Genomic DNA, 16,187 nt, shown 5'->3' with positions numbered 1-16,187 from the left:
GTCGGCTGCTCTGTGTTGTTCTGTCAAGTGGATTGACAACACAATATAGTATGTTAACAGTGACTCTTTTTTTTTTCAGACAGTATGCTTATTGAAGCATATGCTTGGTGAGGCGTACTGTCGTGTACGGTTGAAAGCGTTTGAAATGTAAACAAAACAAGGCATATTGTTTGCAATATTCCGCAATAATAATGTTCACGGGACGGGGTTTGTTTCCTTAGATGCATCAATGCACGAGAATCTGCAGAACGAAAGTTTGAAGGACACACAGACACTTTCAATTGCTGCAACAACAAAAGAAAACAAAAAACAAACACCGGCCGCGGTGGCTGAGTCGGTGGTGGTGCCAGGGTAGTAGTTGCTTAGACACGCCGTCTTCCGCGAGGGACGTTAAATACGGGATGCCGTGTGGTGAGCTTTCATCGCACGTTATAGAACCCTCAGGTGGGCAGAAGCAATCCACAGACCGACCGCTGTGGCGTCGCTCATGATCTCAGTTGTCTCGCCACGTAAACCCCTAATTACTATTATTAAAAAAAGGAACGCATCGTTGCTCTGGTCTCCCTTCAAATCACTACACTACACCACTCCATCTCTGGTGGCCGACCGGATGAACTACTATGTCCATCATAGCTGGGCAGAAATCCAGCGAACCGGTACAGGAGTACGAAGGAGAAGCCCAGAAGAAGAACAGTCTCTGTTCGAAATATCGGCGACTCCTGTCCTCTGGCAATTCCCTTCATACTATCCCCATCACTTACGACGCACCCATATGTGTGTGTGTAATATCCCATTTGCGCGTGTCATGTGTGTATACGAGCATGTATGCCTCTTTTTTTTTCATCGTCACCCCACTCGTATATTAGGCCACATGTACGGAGGTAATGGTACCGCAATTCTTGCGGTGAAAATCACAACATGTGATCGTCATTCATGTAGTTGTTGTTGTTCCCTTCAAAACCGCGTTTGAGGAAGGCAAACCTGAGCACGTCTGATGTTCTGAGCACGTCTCTCATGTTTCTCTCATGCTGAGCACGTCCTTCGTATATTGGAGAAGGGCCCCTTGGTAACGCACTCCGCCCCCGGATGAGCCGCGTGGTTGAATGTGCGGCCCATAAAACTGTCGTCGGGGCACAGCCTTTGCACTGCTGTTCCAGAATGTGTTTTTTTTCCTTTAAAATCCTCCGGATTGCAATACAAACACACAGGAGTTTTCATATCGTATGAAATGCTTGTAGAAGGAATAAAGCAATATAATTAAGAAATGCACATTTTTTTTCTTCGGCGAACTTCCACCGCACTGCCCAACCCTGCGTCAGAGACGTGAGCTGTTAGAAATCAGTTAAAATGAATCAACATTGAATTTTTTTAATGTATTAGCATTAATAGTGTCAAAATGGAAAGAAATGGGTATGTATGCATGTGTGTCCATGTGGTGAGGTGGTGAAGCCTCACCAAGACAGCGCTAGAACTTGACAAGAAAAGAGGATATACGAGGGTAAATGTAATGGAGGCAAATGATTTGAAATTGAAGTAGTCGACGGTAATTAAGAGCAAGAGGTAAGAGTAATTGAAGGTAATTAAAGGCACTTAAAACAAGAAAGTTCAGCTTAAAGCTAATGAATGTAATATATGCGTAAATACAGAAAGGTTAAATGAAATTAAAGAATACCGAAGGTGACCGGAGGTAAATAAATGTAGTTGAAAGTAATAAATGTCAAATAAAGGGGAATTGAGTGTAATTAAGGCAAGTAAACGTAATTAACAGCAATTAAGAGAATTCAAAATTACCTCATCTAACATGCGGTTACCTAAGGGAATTAAAGGGTAATTACCGGGTAACTGAAAGTAATTGGGGCTAATTACAGGCTATTTAAATGGATATACATATAGTAATTGAAGGCGTCAAACCGGAAATCAAGCATTCAGTGGACGTGGACAACCGGAAGTCAGGTTAGACCGGAAGTCGAGTTAGACCGGAAGTCAAGTTTAGATGGGATGTGGACAATCGGAAGTTGGGTTTAAACTGGAAGTGTGTACCCGGAAATCATGTATGAACCAGAAAAGGCGGTTAATGCTAGAACAATTCTCGCGTACTTACAGCTAAATCGCCAGTGTAATTTTCTCTCACTCTCTTTTTTTTGTGTGTGTTGCGTGACAGCGCCGCGAAGCAACTGTCGCTTTGAGCGTCGTACAGAAGTGGACGGACGGAGAGAGGAGGAGAGAGGAAGTTGAGGACAGGGGGAACCAAGCAAATGCCAATAATATATTAGATGAACGAAATTAGGCACACGACTCTCCGCGGAAGAATTGTTCTGGGTTGTCACATGACGCTCTGTGTATAGTTAAGGATTCGTTACTCCAATCCTATCTGTCGATTTTATCGGTTAACAAAAACCCGGAATTCATGCAACTTTTCACTTTATGTGGGAAGAAGTCTTCCGCTCGGAGAATCATCTCCCCGAACCAGAGCGTCGTGAGAGCTAGTTCTAGTACATCGTAAGAATTAAAAAGAAGAAAAGCGATACGATAAAAGAAGTTATCGAATCAGATCTTAGCAATGTGTGTGATGTCACTCGCTCTGAAGAAGGAGGATGATTGGCGTATCATGTTTTCGGAATTGTCATCGTGAACGCCTATGGATGTACTAAAACTCACTACCGAGTGGCGATATATAGAAAAGCCTTAGTTAAACCTCTAACAAAACATATCCACGATGAAGTATGCGTGAAAAAAAAGTTATTCTCCACATTTCTTTTTTTTCTTTTTTTTTTCGCAACAAGGCCTGGTAGCCCATTTGAATGATAGAATTGAGCGCAGGCTGTAGTCAGTTATTTCTTACAATAGACGATCTGCGCCTTTACGTCATTGATTACGTTCCTCCGCCACGCAAAACATGTGGGTACTATCAGCTTTATCAGTTCATGAGGCCACACATTTTTTTCCGCTTCTTGCCCACCACAGCGAAATATAAACTGGAACCAGTCTTGTCGTGACGTCACACGTTTGTGAACAGAGGGTTGTCTATGCACACCTTCCACTCACAAAACAACATATGGCGTCCTAGATACTGTGGGATCCTCTCTCCCTGAGTCCAACTCGGGGGTAGATCCCGACCCGTCAGACTACTAGCCGCTTCAAGGGCAAAGGTAGTCAGTCCCCTGAGCTTCCAGGATGTCGCCCGTGCTTACAACCTGTCCCCACGAGAGCTCCGCGGCAACAAGCCTATACGTAACAACGACGTCCTCGAGGGGGAACGATGCTCGGGACAACATAGCGCGTCTACCACCCTATTTGAGGTTCCCTTCCAGTATTCCACCGAGAAGTCGTACCGCTGCAACGCGAAACTCCAACACGCTTACCTCCATCTGGGTTTTTCAACTGCTTTAACGATGACAGTGTCTGATGGTAAGTTTGAATGGGAACTTCACGCCATCCAAAAACATGTCAAACATAATTGTAAGGCGCTCCCTCACCATCACGCTATAATGCGCGTCAGCATACGGCCTACAAGTGCCACGTGCTAGAGTTCACCGTGGTGCTCTTGTAACAAGACTGCACCAAGGCCGTTATCACTCGCAGCGGTTTGGTGTGCAACTGGTGGTTCAGGAATGGGAGATGCAAGCGGGCAGTTTCCGCAATCGCTTTAGAGCAAGAGTTAAGTGCCTGCCCCTGCACCTCACCCCACGGCCGTGGGGCTCCATTCCGCGAAAGCCAAGTGAGCGGATGGATTGGATCTGCGCATCGCGCTATAAACTGTCTATACAAGTCAATCGTACACAGAAAGCCTATAACATCCGTCTGTGGGGGTACTCTAGTATGGCTTTTAGCGTGTCCTCATTAGGCCTGACCGTGCCGGTCTCCACCGTGACTCTGGGGGTATCGGAGCAGTTGGTTGCCAACTGCATCTTCCGAGGATTGACAGTCAATGCTGCTGCTTGCATGCGTCCCAACACCACTTTCAAATAACAAAGGTGTTCCTGGCATGTATGCGAAAGAATTGCAACGTCATCCATGTATGTCATAGCGAAATTATATTTCGTATCGCCGAGCTTCTCGTCCATCATTGGCTGAAAGCAAGCCAGGGAATTACACAGTCCAAAGGGTAGCCGGACAAGTCCAAATACCCTCCTGTGATAGGTCAATGCTGTTTTCTCAACATGATCCGGTACTATCGGAATCTGCAAGAATCCTCTGCTGCGGACCAAAGCTGTAAACACGAGGGGTGATCCCAACGAGTACGTGAGGTACACCGAGGAACACCGCTACCGAGCAACCAGTCCGGTAGCCAAGAAGACTGCTGCATCGCGTTACAATCTGTCCTTTTTACCTCGCGCCATCGGCGGAAATGATAACGCTCAAGACGGGAGCGCCCTATCTCCACAATGCACAAGAGGCAATTTTGTCATTTATACGAAACTCCGTCATGATAGCTGCTAATTTTTCTACGGCATCGTAATGCCGAGACGCAGCGAAAAGTCAGATCGCCTATGCCGTTATGTGCAAGTCCTCTGTGCATGTGCATTAGCAGGTCCTCTCACAACTCAGTCCCGGAGAGCTCAAGCACCAGGTCGACCGGCTGGAACAACATGTCAGTTATCCACAGCCACGGTTATAGAACGGACAAATAAGTATATTCAGGAATGAGGGCTAGTAATCAAAGAGATTAAAGGGTAACCTTCATAACAGGTGCCTAATTGACATCGGATCTGCCGCAAAATATGAAAAGTCGTCACCTATGACGATGTCGAACTTATGTTATCTGGTTAGGTTCGCGTGTGCATAGTTTACCTAGAAAGGTCAACCTGCCACAGAGCCGTGTGACATAACACGCATGAAAACAAATATGTGCACTGCTTGCCCGTGGCAGTCGCACTACTGTGGATACGTCGTCGTAGGACAGACTGAGCGGTGCGTCGTCGACGATATTAGGTAGGACACAACGCAAAAAAAAATAATAATAATTTCTCAGCGCCGGTTTGCATCACGGATTGCTAATGTGCTACCTTATATCGGTAGGCACCAGAGTTGCGGAATTAAAATTCCGGAATTGGAATGATTCCGGAGTGATGCCCCGTTTTTAGCGCACCGGAACGGAATGGTAATGGAGTTATGTCACCAGCTGTTGGGAATGGAATTTGAATGGAAATAGACCTGTTTGGGGCCGGAGTGGAATGCCCAGCCAATGGTGTTATATGGCTGGCCTCTAGCATGCTGGGTTTTGAGCGGAGGCCACTCAAAGTAAGTGTATGACAACCATTCAACCGAAGGTCGTCTACAGTTTCGGATTACAACACAATAAAAAAGTCTGCACTTCGGACGCTGTACGTGCAAGCAATCTTGCTCGTAAACGCTGGTCGCGGCGCTAGTTCTTGTTTTAATATGTGAATGTTGGAAACACAGGAACGTAAAATTCATCAAAATAAAGCAGTATACGATTTTTTGTGTGTTTTGGCTGTTGGTGGGATATCTAGTATCGAGTTACATGTTTTTTGTTGTTTTTTTTGTTTGTTTGTTTTTTGCACTGATCAGTGCACCAGTTCATAACTTATAGTGCATCACGTTAGCCCGGAATGGGAATGGGAACGTCCTTTTCTTGGGTGGAATGAGAATGAGCCTCGCCTCTTCATTCCGAGGAGTTAATAAGATTGGAATTTTGACTCGCGACCACTCCTCGAAATGGAATTGGATTTGAATGGATTGAGCTATTCCGCAACACTGGTAGGCACAGATCGCTAGCGGGAAAGAAATAAATGAGGACAAAAACTTACTGAAGGGTCACCGAGAGCACCGAAGGTTTGCGATTATCCATTGGTATTTTTTCTCTGGTAGATGTTTCGGTGAGGGCCTAAGTTGTTGGCTGAGCGCCTACGATTCGAAAGAGCATGTTTTCAGTGAAAAATAAAAGCCGTTGTTCGAGGCGGTTCGCGCAGAGTTGTCATTGCCCTCACCCAAGTTGTCTGTCCCTTTGTCTCGTTGAGCACCAATTAGAGCCGCGTTTATACGTGGGTGTGGCATTCACACAGTGACGTCATGCAAGTCTTTTAAAAGTGACCGGTAGACGGAGCGTCTTCGACAATTCCAAAATGCGAAGCACCCTGGGTGTGTTTGCTTGGCTCGTGCTGTGTTTGCTGCACTTCATTTTTGCAGCCACCGTTAACGGTTCGCCGATGCGCTTAGCTGAAGTTGATAACGGTGAGTCTGCTATTGTTTGCATAGTAATCAAACCAGAAGGTTACTATATGTATCGCGTGACTATGCCACTTGACTATGTTCGACATTTCATCAACTGGTTTTTCGAGAAGATAGACTAAACAGGAAGTCTGATGCCCAGTTGCCATGTTGGAAGAACGGGTCCACTGCAAGCAAGATCAGCCTGGATATGCCCCGCAGAAAAAGAAGAAAAAAATGAAAATTTACCTCTGTCACATAATGATCCCGTTTTCATTCAACATACATTGGGATATAAAATATATGACCTTTCTAATTCGATGATAGCGCCAAAAAGCAGCTGTGGCTATGAGCGGCGAACAGACGTGGACGATTAATGGTTAATTTATTTTATGTAGATTTGTCTAGAATTATCATAATCTTAGATTTATTTAACAGATTTAAACTTTCCTGCTGCCCTCTCTCCATCTGTACACGTCTGCATGCAGCTCATAACTACTGTTGCGTCAGAACGCTAACTCATATTTTAAAATAGGAAGTTTTGTTTGGCCATGTGAGGGGTATCATAAAATTAAGTGGATAAAAGCATGACGTCATGGAGTGCCGAATCTGCCACGCGTCTCGCAACACTGTCTTCTCAAAGATCTATCCTTGCTCTCCTGACTGCAACTGCTTATATAGTCTTCCAACGTGGAGCGGTGAGCAGAGACACGCACTCTAGCTAGGAGGCGAATGCGTTAGCTAACGGTGACGTCACTTAATGTTGGATACGCAGAAAGTATTGAGTTTTGCGGGCGCTTTCGAAAAATCGGGGAAGGGCGTAACCTTCACTCGCGGTTCATTGACGATCGAGCTGTGCGTCCCGTGCTGGCCCTTTTTCCAGTTTGCCCGAGCTCAGGCTTTCCTCGTCACGAACACGATCCAGCAGCTTGTCTGCGCATGTGGCGTCTCACTGACGGCATTTACATTTTACGTGAGGAGTCTTGAAGTGTGGTTGATTTATAAAGCGAAATTAGAAAAATAAAAACTGTTCGCAGTGGCGGTTTGACAAAGACTCAGATGAGTCTTTAAAGGGAGACCCCGAAACAAACCGAGATATAATGGCTGTGCCAAATAAGTTCGGGTACATTCTTCCGAAATTAGAAATTAAAGTTGGTCTGGCAGTCGGGGACTCCTTAGCTGCTGAAAGAGCCCAAAACGAAACCGAAACTTCTGAGGGTTCCCTCTCCTACCTCCTGTACAACGCGTGACGACACCGGTAGTCCCGTGCGAGCCTCCGGCTGTTTTTTTCCGACACGCGCCCTGTATCTGCTCCGTGTCACATTGATGACCAGTCCTCTGCTTCCCCGATTTCGTCTCGAAATACTCGCCCGCAGTAAAAACGAAACCTGCAGAAAGCAGTGCACGAGGAATACCGGTGAGTGAATCCCAGTGTTGCTCAACTGCTTTTCTGTGGAGGAGCGCCTAGCCGCTCAAAGGAAAACATTTCGTTTTCTAATTACCTGTTCCACTCGGCCATGGGAAATTTGCCTGAAATATCATAAGGTACGGATTGATGTCGCACTGTTACCTCAACACCTTCTTGGTGCGGAGTCAACTGTGCGGAATCGTAGCTAGTTAAAAGGGGTATTACCACGAGTGACAGAGCAATTCACAGCACGGAATGCGGCTGCAGCCGCGGCCTTAAATGGGCGGTCGCATTTGTCCCAGTCGATTCCAAAACGACGCTGTCATTTTGTTCTCGCTGACCACTGACCGCGGTTTCGAAAATCCTTCGATAAATAGTGGCGCAGTTACACTTCCAATGAAACACATGACGAAAGCGGATGTCGAGAGCGTGCTCAACCTGTTAGGTGAATAACGTCACGCCGTCAGAGCTTCTACAGCGGCGAAAGCAGTGGTGATCTTTAAAATTCCTGCATTTACCATCTGATTCGTTTGCGGAAGGAAGAAAAAAAAGTGGTCAAGTACGAGGGTAGATCAAATATAAACGAAACTTTCCTTTTATATTTTTTTATTTGTAGTAAGAAACAAACCAAGTGAGCGCTTTATATTTCTACATTATCTCCCGATGTAGAAATTCATTTTTCCCTGTGAGTCGGTAGCTCTTTCATCCCCTCTTCATAGAAAGAAGCGGGTTGTGTAAGCAGCCAGTTGCGCACAAACTCCCCCACTGCGTCGTTGTCGTCGAATCGTTGGCCTTCCCATTGCTTGAGTGGCCGAAAGAGGTGAAAGTCACAAGGCGATAAGTCAGGGCAATAGGGCGGGCGTTCCAGTGGCGTCCAGCAAATTTCCCTTAATTTTTCACATGTGACGGCTGCAGTGTGGGGTCTGGCGTTGTCATGGTGGCGAATCGCCTTACGTGTTGTAGATGGGTAAAAAACAAAGAACCGAAGTACGAAGAAGTAAAGAAGTACGAAGGCAGTTGCCTTAGGATATGAGCCGCCGATATTTCGAAGAGAGACTGTTCTTCTTCTGTGCCTATCCTGAGGCAACTCCCTTTACTGCTTTACGTGTTGGTTGGTCACGCGTGTTGCTGCAATAAACAAGTTTAACCTCACTCAAAGTTTCACAGTAATATGCAGCGTTAATGGTGCGACGATCGTGCAAGGATTCAATATGCAAAACGCCGCGCTGGTCCGAAAAAACAGTTGAAAGCACCTCGCCGGCAGCCGAGTCTTGGCTTTGACAGGGCTTTCGTTTTCAACCTCTTCACGGCCTTCCGCAAATTCCTTATGCCAGGCAACCACACGCGGCCTTGACAGCGTTTGATTCCTGAACTGTGCCGTCAATCTGCGCAGAATTTCGGTCGATTTTTCATCCCCACAAGCAAGAAACTTTACAATAACACGTTGCGCAATCAACGGGTGTACCTCTTTCTCAGACAACGTGTGACGGACTACCGAGGAAATGTAACGACATCGGTCAGCTCGTCACATAACTACTGATCAACCTACCTAGCACGTGCACAAGCGACAGCGCGCGCCAACTGAAGAATACCAACTGAAGAATAATAAGATAGAACGCGCTCTACAACAACAGTACCGTTCATATTTGATGCACCCTCGTAGACCATCGGTCGATGCCGAACGTAGTGATATCGGTTCCTTGGATGGGTTTCAGTATGCGACCGTCCCTTCACGGGCACGACGCAACTATGTAGAGCTAACACACAAGTCAAAAGAATTCTAGTTGCTCTGTGGACATTTGAAGTACTCAAAAAGTGCATTAGTGCACCTTCCTCACGTTGTTATTGCAATTGATATCATGGGATGCGACTCAACTTTCGACTCAGAGAAGGGCGGGATGTCAACAAACGGGCTGAAAGAAAAGTACAACTTGTCCCTATTCGTTGAGGCGCGCGAATGTAATAAAATATGGTTTTAATTGCGAGCCCAGCGCGGCGTTTGGTTATTTCTCTTGTGTCCTCGTCCTTAGTGCACTGCGAGTACGTCTAACGTCTTCAGCGCTTTCCGACAAATAATTCCAAGACGCATTGGAGTCCAGACGCATCATCACGTGGCCGGACGCTTCGAACTGAAGCACTTGAAAAAGGACCCGTGGGAAAGACAATGTTGAAAGTTGATTAACTGAAATTATGTAGAGTGATGCACCGTGATCTCCTGCGTGTGTGCCGCTTCAAGCGAGTCTTTACGGGACGGCGTAATTAATATTTTAACGTAATCGATTTTTTCCTGTTCCAGCGCATCGCAGCCGTCGTGACTACACGGAAGCCGAATTGAAGAAATTTCTTCACCTGTTGGAGGAGTCAAGTAACGGCAAGCAGAAACCCTCAGACGACGTGGCAACCTACCTCAGGAACGTCAAGTAGGTTCCCGTTGCTAACAGCACTCATCGCTTTCAATATCAGCAAATAATCACCGACGTCAACGCCTTTTACTTTACTTATTTATATTTCCTTCCTAACTGTCAACCAGATGGAGAGCAAAAAAACCATTCGCGTGGAAGGACACTTTCGCGACATTTTGAATTATTTACGCTAAGGGAAGCGTATACTGCATTCCTTTTTTTTTCTGTTTCAGCTGCGAAATATTTTTTAAAAGCTTCGAAACCGGTTTAAATGCAATTTCTGCACTGGAGTTATTCAGTCAGGCGGGCATTCTCTCGAACAGAGGATGCCACAACAAGACGGCCAACTCTCTGAAACGCATTGATTAACTGTTGACCTAGGACATTATTGAAGAAGCGAGGTCGCAGAAGCAGTCTATCACAATTCAAAGCGGTTCACTACTTCTAAGAGATCCTCCCCGCGGCGCACGTGAACTATACATTGCTGAATCTCGCAATTCAAATGAGCCGGCATCAAAACCGCGCGCCTCTGGAACACTAGAACATCATCGATGGAGACTGATCTGGCCAACAAATCACCAACTACTCGGTGGTGGTGGTGGTAGAGGTGACAGAGCTCGCCGTTGGCGGCCTCCCATAGGTGGGTAACATCACTACTGACGCTCTGGGGGGAACGTGCGCCCTGTGCCGATTACTAAGTTAACTATGGCGACGTATGTCTGACACCGCCTGACGAAGACCAAAGAAAACTTCCAGACAGCACAGCGGGCACCAGGATTCTAACCCGGGTACCTCCCATTCTCGACGAGACATGGCCAGCACGCTGACCACCGGGAGTTGGCGGAGTGGTTCGCGTACTCCAATCATGACCATCGCTCCAAAGCACGTGGCCCTCTGATGTCCAATGGGCGCCGTTTTTCTTGAGCTCCCATTGGCGCTGTTCCGTTTCGGCTTGCTTGCAACATTGTTGCGGAACGGGACCTCCAATTCCATTCCGAGGAATGATTTGTGATAATTCAATTCTTTTCAATCCCTCGGAATGAGAAGGTATGATCAATTCCCACTCCTGCAATGGCTTGGCAATTCCATTCCATTCCTTTAATTTCACCAATAAAATAACTAGGACCGGTAACCGTACTAGCTAGCTTAGCAGTGCTATAGATGTTGACATTACCCAGCACGAAAAAATCAAAAAGACAAGGCTATTTCGCCCTCCTCCTCTTCATCGGCAGCATCATTACGGGAGTTTTTCACAACAGAAACTGGTGCAAGTGATGTGGGATTGCGGGCTCGCTCAACGAGCGATATACATCTGGGACCGTTACTGAGCACTCCTCAAAGTAACGGCAATGTAACCGCTAATTTACATTTTTACAAAGAGCGGCTTTTGCAAACAGCGGAGAGTTACAAAGAGCGGCTAATTTTTCCCCCTATATAAGGGGGGAAATAGGAGGAGCTCTTTGGCACTGCTGATGAGGCCCAAGAAGGCCGAAACAGCTGTCCAGTACTGGCATGGCGACGTTTGACTTTGCAAACATATATATATATATATATATATATATACACGGTGTCCCAGCTAACTGTGAACATATTTTTTAAAAATATATACAACACTTTTTCCAAGATGAAATCAAGTGCAATATAGCATATGCTGAAGGGCACTCCCTAGGAGGGCATTAGCAAAGTCCAAAGACAATGTCTTAATTAGCTTTCATTAATTAACTTTTTAATGATAAAAGCTACAAAGTTGTCCCAATGAGAGCATATGTTCCTTTCGGTTACCTGATATCGTAGCCGTTTTCAGAACAAAAATCCGTTCGATAGATCGCCCGCAAAAAATTCGTGAAGGAACGCCATTTTTTCTTTATTTTGTTCATTGCGCTTCTTAGAAGACGCGTCATTCCTTCACCTCCAATGTGAGAGTGAGAAAGAACACACTATCGCCTCTTGCGTCCTGGAAAAAGATTAAAAGGAAACAGAAAATGCAACCCAAGATAAGGCCAGTTCCGATAGAGTCACCCGATACATTTGTTTTTCTTTTGTTTCCGCAAGTTCAAGCCCATCTTCGACGCGGCACTGTACTCCTTTCCCCTCTCACATTGGGGATGAAGGAAATACGCGTCTGCGAAGATGCGCAATGAACAAAATAAAGAAAAAAATGGCGTTCCTTCACTAATTTTTTGCGGGCGATCTATCGAACGGATTTTTGCTCTGAAAACGGCTATGATATCAGGCGACCGAAGGGAACAGATGTTCTCATTGGGACAACATTGTAGGGTTTATAATTAAAAAGTTAATTAATGAAAGTTAATTAAGACATTGCCTTTGGACTTTGCTAATGCCCTCCTAGGGAGTGCCCTTTAGCACATGCTATATTGCAATTGATTTCATCTTGGAAAAAGTGTTATATATGTTCACAGTTAGCTGGGACATCCTGTATATATTATATATATATATGGGACAAAATTAGGAACCCTTTGGCTGCACGTATAGCGTACAGGGTGTCCCACCGAAAAAGGGCCAACGGCTAAAGGAAAAACGAAGTACTCTACAAAAATCGAACGTACTATACGTGCTTGACAGTTGTGTGGTCTATCCAAAAATATTTTCATCGCCCCTTGTCAATTACTTAGCTATGATTAATTTTCAATCTTTTTAATTATCGGTTTTACCTCTTAGATGTCAATGAGGAAGTTGTTGTACATGTCGAAAAAGACACAACTGAAGCGGTTCGAGGTTGCTACTGCTTGTGGTTTCTTCTTTGCCAGAGTTTAAAAATTGGTTTCAGAAGCTCCAATCACAGATTGCTCCCCATAATAGACGAGTTCACAAAATCCCGGTGCTTTTTGCGCACGCATTGCATCCTGGGCGCTTGCTGAGCGGTAGGAAAAAAGAATAATCCTTCACATTTCGCCTTTGCTGACCTTGACACGTCGCGGACCGGTAGGGAAGAAATTGGAACAGTTTTGAGGCCAGCGGTTTCTTTCGTATTAGTAAACTCCCACAGTTCAAAGTCATGCTAAGCACTCTGGGATGTTCTGAACTCGTCTATTCAGCGCCCGTGCGCGACGATTGCAGTGCAGTGATAGGTGGTGCCGTGAGACAGGTAAAATATCTTCTAGTTGTGTGATGTGGCCCAAGGATGGTCTCCAAACGCTAATCTCATGGTCAACGCACGCCGGAGGACGCTGGAATTGCCGCGCGCGTGTGCCGCATTGTGAGAAGCAATCTGCGGTCCGCATGGCATCTCAAACCAACTCTTAAACCTGGGCAAAAACGAAACCACAAGCCATAGCGACCTCGAACCTCTTCAGTTGTGTCTTTTTCGACATGTACTACAACTTCTTAATTGACATCTGAGAGCAAAACCGATAATTAAAAAGTCAGAAAATTAATTACCGCTAATTAATTGACAAGGGGCGATGAAAACCTAATATTTTCAATAGACCACACCACTTCCAAGCACCTACAGTTGGTTCCATTTGTGTAGAGCACACCGTTTTTTCTTTAGCCCCTGGCCCTTTTTCGGTGGGACACCCTGTATTTTTCTAGTAGTATACCGGTTCTTTTTACACGTGCGAATGTTTGGATTTATTATTTCTTGAGAAACGCTCGCTGTGGTCATAAATCGAGGGTTGACTCTCCACTGATCAAAATATTGCCACAAATTCCGATCTAAGCTGGTAGCACTTTTGGTAATCTCAGAGCGTTAGTTTTTCATAGATAGAGGACTGTTTGTACAGTGCTGGACAAAATCTTACGGAACACGCTCCGGCGCATTCCTTCCATACAGTGACACTCTAGCAGCGAATGGTGCCTCACCGACTGCCAAACAGGCGTCCAGGTTACCGTCTACATGTCTGAATATCCGTACGGTACATGTCCAGCACTGTACACCGTTAAAAATATTGCGATCACTTCTGAACAAAGCTGACGTCCGAACGTTTGTGCGCTTTCAGAAAGCATGGGAAGCGCCTCTGAGACCATCGGAGACAAGCAGGGATGTGTCGTTTGCTGGAAGTTTAAGGAAAGTTGCACTTACTAACTGCTTGAGCTACTTGTGCCAGTTGCAACGAAGCAACTCCTTCAAAACCAGAGTAAAAATTGCAAAGTGCACGTTCCGCTCACATTTTGTTTCTCTGGTATTATCTCATAAATGTGGGAATAAAGACTCTTTGAACACTGTTGTCCAACGTTTTCAACCTTGAATACCTTTACGGCGAGAAAAGAAGGCACAATTCACAACATAATTATGAGACCTATCCAAATACTCGTTTAGCAATGCGGGTCATGTAGCCTGGCGAACATACTGACGGAACGAGGGAAAGGGTGCTGGTGTAGACCCACGAAGAAGACCGAGAGACGACACACGACAGGCTGTGTCTGAGAACTTGCTTTCGTGGTCTTCTGCGTCCGTGTCTCTTGGTTTTCTTCATGGATCATGCCAGAAAGTGTGACAACTGGGGAAGGGGAGGGGGGTGATGTAGGGTGAAGGTGGGGCCAGCCTGCTCTGAAGTGGCGACTCGATGCACACAGGAGAGGGAGAAGAAGAAAAGGTGAAAGAGGGAGGGGAGACATGATGACGGCACAGGAGAGGGTGGGGCATGCTAATCCTGTTGTGCTGGGATTAGGGTAGACTAAACGGACCCCCCGCCACAGCAAGCATGCGAGCGTCACTCTGTGGTCTTCATCGGGATGTTCCCTGTACCACGGTAACCGCCAGGATTGTTGGCGAAATTACCCCATCCGCGACAACTACATGACGATATACCTATCGATTCCGCCGCCAAATATCGCTAACGACATGCGAAACAATCGCAACATGGTAGCCGTCCAGAAAGCCAGATAGCCGCAGGAATGAAATTACCATATCTCAAGTGTTAATCTTCTCAGGCACCTTTAGGCTTGTGTTCCGTTCGTCTGGTTTTGCGTTTCAGACTCGTAGCCATTTCTTATCGTCATCAATAGATTTTCTTCAATTTCGCTATGGTACGTGAGTGACTTTCATGCAGCACTTCGTGAAGTTATTAGGGGTCCCGCGGGGTGAGTCCTTTTTCGAGGGCTGTGTGCCTTGCGTCAGGCTCCACCGACGGCAACACTTAACGTTTGGCGTTATGTTCCACTGATGTACTAATGCAAAAACAAAGGCGCTTTCAGTGATTAACGTCGAAGCAGGCAGAGAAGGGAAATTTGCAACTTGACGCATGTTCAACATTGCCAGTCCAATGAATAATGGTGTACTTCCCTCGTTTTACTAGTGAAGGATACTCACATGGTGTAGAACACCATGTGGATAACATCCCTGGGACGTGAAAATCTGGTCGTCAGAATATCACAACATTGCCAATTTGACACATGAAATGATGTCCACCAGGCTGTCCCTTGCTCATCCTGACCAATTTATGACAGTTTAAATATGGATTCAAGGGTCAGCGTCAAGTGATCCCACGTTATCTCAAATAAACGTAAAATACGTTTCTTTGCACCGATGTGAACCTGCGTTGAAGGTTTTAGAGCCACGACGGCAAAGGAAGCGGAGAAAATAGGCACCTGGAATTCCGAAACTCATGCGATTCTGACATCATGGTCCTCGTCCCCGACAGTGATGCAGCCCACGAGAAGTCACGTGCTTACGGCTGCCAATGCCGTTGAGCTCGACTCGTCGAGGTTTCTAGGGCTTCCTGGCTTCACACCGTCTGGTCTCTGTTTCTCAGCATCCTGAATTTCCCGTGTGCTCGCTTCAGGAACAAGGAGACATGCTTCACTCTTTGGACACTCGGAAAAGTCCACCTGAGCAATTATGAAACTTCTCTCACTGACGGCGAAGTCTTCAGCCACGAGAACGTCGGTGTCTGATTACCATCACGCCCTGTCGATTCCAACGTGGAACACTCGGAGAGGTTCAACGTGATGAACCGGTCACATACGTCTTCGGACAGCTTTTCGGGGGCTTGAGTGGTCGTGTCTGTGACGAAGAAGACGAAGGCCGCTACCCGGCCGGTGCGTGAATAAAAGACGATCGAGTCAGTTCTCGAAGTTGTTCCAGCCTGAACGGTCACACGCCTCGCTCATTCCACAGTGGTGACCCGAACGTGATGCAAGGGTCATCTGATGCACAACCCCCAACCTCTGCGGACCATCGAGCGGCTCGTCGTCCGTATTTTTTCAGGTGATCTAAATTATCCATATTGACGTACTTCGGCAAA

General features: G+C 46.1%; 2 long non-coding RNA genes across 2 annotated transcripts in view; both read left to right on the top strand.

Moving 5' to 3' along the window:
• Positions 1-6,092: 6,092 nt before the first annotated feature.
• On the top strand, positions 6,093-14,168 carry LOC135375665 (uncharacterized). Its single transcript, XR_010417328.1, has 3 exons — positions 6,093-6,195; positions 9,876-9,999; positions 13,941-14,168. It is a non-coding gene; the product is annotated as an uncharacterized LOC135375665 (long non-coding RNA).
• Positions 14,169-15,955: 1,787 nt separating this feature from the next.
• Positions 15,956-16,187, top strand: part of LOC135375662 (uncharacterized) — a 37,720-nt gene continuing 37,488 nt past the window's right edge. The window contains exon 1 of the long non-coding RNA XR_010417324.1: positions 15,956-16,150. This is a non-coding gene — a long non-coding RNA (uncharacterized LOC135375662). The remainder of the gene's footprint in view (positions 16,151-16,187) is intronic.

The sequence above is a fragment of the Ornithodoros turicata genome, chromosome 1 (assembly GCF_037126465.1).
Source record: "Ornithodoros turicata isolate Travis chromosome 1, ASM3712646v1, whole genome shotgun sequence".
Taxonomy (NCBI): domain Eukaryota; kingdom Metazoa; phylum Arthropoda; class Arachnida; order Ixodida; family Argasidae; genus Ornithodoros; species Ornithodoros turicata.
Note: the sequence above shows the minus strand (reverse complement) of the source record. Positions and strands in the feature narration are given on the sequence as shown.